Source organism: Notolabrus celidotus, chromosome 11 (genome assembly GCF_009762535.1).
Source record: "Notolabrus celidotus isolate fNotCel1 chromosome 11, fNotCel1.pri, whole genome shotgun sequence".
Taxonomy (NCBI): domain Eukaryota; kingdom Metazoa; phylum Chordata; class Actinopteri; order Labriformes; family Labridae; genus Notolabrus; species Notolabrus celidotus.
The window spans coordinates 24,966,055-24,973,626 of record NC_048282.1 but is presented as its reverse complement, the minus strand read 5'-3'; positions in this window follow the sequence as shown (position 1 = coordinate 24,973,626).

Here is a 7,572-nt window from a genome sequence, read left to right as displayed (position 1 = left end):
TGCTGCTTGGGCATAAGACTAAGTTAGATGAATGTTGAACAATGCTCTCTAAGCAGGGTCAGTGCAAGTTCAGAGAGATCACTGAAGCACACGTGGTGTCAGTCATCTTAAATTGTGCTCAGAATTTTTAAAATGAGAAATGACAAAACCATCTCAAATTTCCTCAAGATATACAGTTAAATGCATTTAATTGCGGCTATTGAGTATGTCATTAGATTAAACCCCAACTTTATTAAAATGCTAGATTTTACAGTGAAATTGCATCTGTGTCATGCATAGGTATACACTTTATTTGAAATTAATTTAGAAGAAGCAAATGTTAAATAGCTTTTGTTTTACTGTCATTCATTCATGTTGTTTTAGATAACAACATTTGAATATTTGTGAAATAATTGCAGCACATGAACCTAAATCCTCTTACACTATCAGTGCTGATAACTATGTAATAACTTAAAGATGCAGTAAGAACATTTTGATCCTTTCATTCAAAAAATGACATGAGTGTAACAACTTTTTTATGGGGGGGCAGACACAAGTAAAATAGGTTCAATTACATTGGTTATGAAGATATGATTATATCTGTATATATCAAAGATAATATATATCACGGTATAGTAATAAGTGCACGTAACTGATACAACATGTTATATATAAAACAAAGTAAATTGATATATGTTGTGATTTAATACTAATAAGACAATATAATAAATATAATATGATTAACATATAATAAATATAATATAATAAAGTACAATATGATGTAATACATATTGAATATAATTAGATATATTACATATAAATTATAATGATATATAATGTAATATAGTATAATGTTGTATGAAATTATATTATATGATATGATATGTTATATTATATAATATAATGCACTTTAATATAATATAATATAATATAATATAATATAATATGATATAATATGATAGAATGTATTATTTTGTATTATATTATATGATATTGTATTACGTTATATACATAATATAATATAATATAATATGATATAATATAAAATAATAAAAAATAAAATAAAATAAATAAAATAAAATAATATAATATAATATAATATAATATAATATAATATAATATAATATAATATAATATAATATAATATAGGGATATTTGCTGTCATACTATTTCCCTTGTAATAAAAGTGTGTGTGTTTGAAATAGTTTGATCACACATTAAAACTCTGCTCAACACAGACTCCTCAGTCTCATGAAGCAGCTCCAACATCACACCAGCTCCTGCTTTAACTCTTGAGTGGTTCTTTCTAGGACTGTCCAACCTGAGAATGGTGATATAGGCTCAATCTCAGGTTCGTCAGCCCATGAAATACCAACTCACGTCAGCAGATTATGAGAGGGATCATCTCAAAAGCCCAAAACCTTCCTGAAGTCTGGCTAGTATATATCTAAATGAAGCAGAGAGGATTGAAATTAGGTGTTCTTTTCCATATTTATCAATTGTGTTATTTCTTCAGGTCTAAGTGTACACCTCTGTTTACTCACTGTGTATATTATATCAATGAATCATTGCGCATCAAAACTGAGGAGGAAGAAAACGTAGAACTCATGCTCTTCCTGTGATTGGGCCAAGTGGTAATTTCTGTGTGTGTGACAAACCACAGCGGGTCATCAATGCTTTCATTTCACTTATTATAAAAGGCCGTAAAAACAAAATACCTGATTCCTGTCTGCTTCTCTTTACCTCACACATTACTGCTTTAATATTGTGACACAGAGCAACATTTCCCTCTAACACAACTCTGCCTGTTTGCCAGTAGAGGGAGCAATGCGCACACTTACCAGGCCTCTGCCGTGTGTAGCAGCAACTTTGATCAATGTAATTTGACTCTCAAAGCTAAATTTCATGAATAACCTATTAATGTCTTCAAGAGCCACTTTTTCACTCCTGAAAGTGATTAAAAAAGACAATAGGCTTGTTGAAGGTTGCCACACGTGCTGCGTTCACACCGAAAACCACCAGCACCTGCCAGAAGTAGAATGTGGTGTTCTAAAACACAGAGGCAAAGTGGGTTTATTGGAAGTGATTTATTCACCTGCACTAAAAACTACTGTGTGAACTCATGTTCGAATAAACGCTCATCAGTTCTGTTTTTTTACAGTTTTGGTTAATCATTTTGGTGTTACCGACTTAGGAAGTAAGTCATGGCAAAAATTACTAGGGGCATGGAAACAAAGTATATTCATCCACTTACATATGGATCATTAGTTATACGGATACTAAAATTGGGGACTGATAAGTGAGTTGAATAGTCTTATACCCCTCTTGATATTTTATTCCTACAATTTGGATAATTTTGCAGGATTTTTTAAGCAAATTAAAAAAGTAGAATTTGGAAAACGTCCCCATGATGCTTTTAAATTTGATTCAATTTCAGGGAAAACATTTCCGCTCACTACATTTTTGTAAAACAGGAATCACCGCAGCATAAATTGTACAGTTTTTTGCATAAAATCTTAAATTCTGAGCATTAAAAACCACTTAATTATTTCTCATTTGAATCATCCTGTATTTCTTTCCGTATAACAGAACTTACCAGTAAGGAGGATATAATAAGTGAGATTTGAAAATACAAGACTCTCATAAATAAAATCAATTTAAAAAGAAAAACAGGAAACAGAATGATCAGTACATTTGGATAATCTCACTAACCGATGCAGTAAAGAAACAATGGAAGAAGGAAAAGATGTCTCTCCGTTGAATCTGCAGCGTCTTTAATCTTGCTCTGATGCAGCACTTCAGTTTCTCTTTGTTCTCTGGAAGACTTTTAGACTTCACTGCTACCTCAGCTTATGAGCCTGAAAGAATTATCGCTTGTTACAACCAATCTTTTATGTCTCATCGCTTTTTCTGAACTCATTATTTCTTTTGTTGAACTGATTATTTTAATGAAAAATTCTGTGGAAACATTTTTTTTTTTTTTTAAAGGAAATTGGCCGTAACTGAGATTCTCTTGTCTCTCTGTGAAAGACATTTTAAAACATTTCCTCTAAAGAAAAAAAAGGTTTGGATAAAGTGGTGAGTTATGTACGGTGGCATGTGCACACATATTCAGGGTACAAATTGCAATATCTTTTTATATTCCGACCTCTCACTGAGATGGATATATTATTCAATCTAAAAATCACAGGTATAAAATGAAGTGCAAAATGAAACAGAAGAACCTTGATGGAACCAATCAGACTTTTGAGAAGTTGGTTTAAATATAGCACCTCAGTTTTTACAGTTATATGTTACACAGAGTATCGCTGCTACCGTTACAAAACATGATAAGAAAGCATTTAACTATTTTAAGAATATGATACTCCTTAATACGGCTCAAAATCAGACAGAATAAATCAAGGGTGCAACTTAAGCTAAGTTAAAGAGAAGCACTTTGTTATCGCTGACTATTTCCCCTTTTTTTTTCAAACCAAGCTGCAAACTCCTTTTGTTTGTTTTTGCTGAGATCAGATTACAAATGAAGCTTCTTGTAATATTTAGAGATTGAGTAAATATTGATGTGGTCTTTACGAAAGACAGATCTAAGCTGAAGAGCTGAAGAGTGCTTCTAGTTTGGTGTGTGCTATAAATGTTCTTTATTGGTTAAATTGGAATATCTAACTCTGAGTTTTCGTTATTGTGCTTATGTATTCAAAACTACCTTCCAGAGAGGGTTATTTTTCCTGAAAGAGAAGAAGAAGACAGCCGGTGCATCTTGTCACAGCCTGACAATATCTTAAGAACAATCAAGTGTTGAAATTTGTCTTTTTTTGTTTCCCTTCACCAAAACGTCACGATGTCTTCAGTCTAAGGAGAACTTTTATGCAGTTAAATGTAATCACATAAGCCTTAGTTGCCCATGAAAACTGATTTAACAAACACCCTTTCAGAGGAAAATAGTTGTGTGGAAAATGGACGAGAGGAGTGTGTGACCCCCGTGGCCTTTCTTTGATGTGGGGTCAAAGGTCAGATAGGAATCCAGCTCTCTGTGGAGAGATTAAACCCGGTCACCAAGGTAACATTTTGTACAAGCAGAATGACAAGGTCACACCAGAGACCACTGACTCTTGTATGACACACTGACTTTTATCTAATGGGTGAAAAAAAAGGGAACCTGTTTTAATCTTTTAATCTAACTGATACAAAAAAAGAAGTGAAGAACCAAGCCTTCATGCATGATTTGCAATTGTGTTTGCGCGTGTGTCTTTTCACGCCTGCTCTCCCAGCTTTAACCTTTTTTGTTGGCCCACAGCGTTGTGTTTGTGAGTCAGCCGAGCAGAGTTGAAGGGTTTGAGCCGTGTCGCCCGGGGTCAGTTGGCTGCGAATGAATGAGCTGAATGAACATGTGTGTGTGTGGAGTTTAAAAAAAAAAAAAAAAAAAGCAAGATCACGGTGGCCAAGTGTGAGCTGAGGTGGCTGGCACACATCGTAGGAGGCTCAGAGAGAAAGTTCGGGTCACGCTGTGTCACGACAGCAGAGGAAAGAGGGCCGCTTTGGATCCATGTGTACGTGTGATGGCTGAAATGTTAAAGTCTCTGTCAAATTTCTGATGGTTTCAACATTAAAAATAACACAGATAACACTCTTTTCTTTAATTTTGACAAATCCTGTGATAACTTTGTGATTGTAAACATTTTCTATGGGAGAAATTTCGAGGCCTACGTCCATGAAATTAGTCCTTTACCACAGTGAAAAATTCATACATTATTTTTAGATGGGCTACTTAATTTATCACACTATAAGCCTTAAATCATCTTCAAGTTATCATGACTTATGTGTAATTTTGGGGTAATGTTTGATCTATAAAACCTTTTCACTGTATTTGTCATACATGATCATTGACTCATTGTGTGTGTGTGTGTGTGTGTGTGTGTGTGTGTGTGTGTGGTGTGTGTGTGTGGTGTGTGTGTGTGTGCGTGTGTGTGTGCGTGTGTGTGTGTGTTACAGGGTTAAAAGGTGTGGTGGGAGAGCTGCAAGCCGAGGTCAGTCAGTTCCAACCCTGAGGAGAGCGCCGCTGCGGCCTTGGAACAGTGTGGGGGTGGTTCACTTCCCCTTTCCCTGCCTCACGGTTTCCTGTGCGCGCTATAACCGTTAACCACACCCTCCTCCCCTGGCCTACAACCCCTCTTACACCACCACCACCCCCACTGCTACCAACAACCTAGAAAACACCCTGCTTTTACACCAGATCTCCTCTCTCCCCCCCCCTGGCCAATCTATAAACACGCACAAGCCAACAATAGTCCTCTCCCCTTGTACTGTAGTGGTCACACCTCCCGTCTGCCGCTAACAGCCATCTCTGTGTTTCACTCTGCTGCTCCATGCTTGACCTCTACCAGCTAATTATAATGTTAACAGGAGTGTACATAAGCATGTTTGAGCCTGAGCTGTTAGGCTTTGCTGGTACTTTGTTTTAACCTCACTTATATGGAACAGTCAGCAAGAAGGGATGAGGCAAGACAAAAAGGTTTCATTTTTTAAATTATGCTGAAATGCTGAGTCAGCATTTCAACATATTGTTCTTCTACTTTATGATTTTTCTTCTTCCGTACGTTTTTTGATGATTTTCACAGCCTTCAAATTTTGTCAAATTTTCAACATTTTATGCTATATCTTTTTGCTTTTATACAACTTATGCTTTTTGAATTATTCAACTTTATTTAAACTTTTTTTAACATTGAAACAGATGGGCGGAATCCTCAAATCCACTTCAACTTCTACTGCTTCTAGCTTCAGCATACTTCCACTTATAGACTCCATTCACACTTCGAACTGTTCACAAGACTTTCAGTTATCTACACATGATTCACTTTGTTTGATATCATTCACAGTTTAGCATTATGTTCATTTTGTATGAAGAAGTACTCCACAAATAAACCAAATAGTTATTATGTTGCCTTCGTGTGAGGTTCAAAGCATTCTACCCAATGACAGTTTCTCATCCCATCATTAAAAATATGTATCTCATTGAAAAACATCCTAAAGATCCTGTCTCTTCACAGCAACAGATGAGTCATGACTGAAAGATGTCAGTGAGTAGATTTTAAAACATTTCCCATTCAGACAATAAACACAGCAGAAATTTTCCTATATCATTACTTTCAGGGCTGGGAGCTGACATGTTGTTAAAATATTGCATCGCAGTGTCTTTAGGTCATAAGTGGTAGACTAAGAAATAAGGAAAAGAAGAAAAAATAAATACAAAAGGGAATAAGACAAATGTGTATCATTTCACTGTTTTTCAGCTAACGAAAAGCAATAAGTGAAAATCTGGTGAGGTATGATGACCCACTTTATGTTGAAATAAGTGGACATGGATCCATACATGTTTGCTCAGTTTTCCTGTGATTATTGGGAATTAGTGGACGCTTTCTCAAAAATCTTGAAATTCATGACATAAGTCGCACCAGTTTAAAAGAAGCAGTCTGTTTGAGGGGTCTCTCAGAAGTAAAGATGTTAAAACAGAGGATTTTGCATAGCTATTAATACAGTATTTGAGCTAGAAAACAAAATGATAGATTGGTAACTGGTTAGCCAGACCACAACATGCCATGCTGCCCAAACTACTAAAGGAAGCTAAGCCTATTTTCTGTTTGTTTTGTGATGCTGTAACCGTGGGGATAAGATAGAGTCATCTGATTTTAGGTCCAGATCTCAAGAAAACAACTTTTCTTGCTTGTTATCAAGTTACGACTCTCAATGTCTCTCAACCATTAAAAAAGTTAATGTTAGCATTCTGACACTTCTTTGCTAACAGTAAAATATGTTGTACGATGGTGTACATTGAAGCTAACAGTGTCAAAAAAATGTTAACATTACTATCTTTAGATTCAAAGTTCAAGATTCAAGAGTGCTTTATTGCCAAGTGAGCTTGCACACACAAGGAATTTGATGTGGTGAATGGAACACTGGTACTTGACAACAAGACAGTAAGGACACAACAAGACAGTAAGGAAAATGAATATATAAACCTAAACACAAATCCAAAAGTTATAAATAGAAATTAAAATACTATCTGTACAAAGAAAGGTAAAGAAGTACTTTTAAAGACATGAAATAAGTTAAATTAGCCTAAGCCAGAGCGCACATATAGAAGATGAATATAATGATAAAATATGTTATGTTATGTTTAGGCCTTTCTTATCATATTTTAAAGCATTATTAAATGTAATGTTAGCATTCAACTACTTCCTAGCTAATGGTTACTATCAGAAAGGAAATGGTGGACTGCTAACATCGCTGTTGTAGAGGGTAGCTAACAGCTCATCAGATATGCTGCGAGACAACTCTATTCAGAATCAGAATCAGATTCAGAATCAGAATTTGATATTTATGCCCATCCTATCATATCCCTGCTCAAACATATACACATGATAGCATGAAGCCACTTCTTAGTAAGCAGATGATATCATATCATATATGTATGCTAGCATTCAGTGACATCAAGCTTTAAGGTAAATAGCTGTTGTGGTTGCTAGCCAGTGAGCCCTCAAATATGTTCTCTAGACATTCATTTTGTCCTGTTTTTCCCTAAATTCTTATTATCCATTG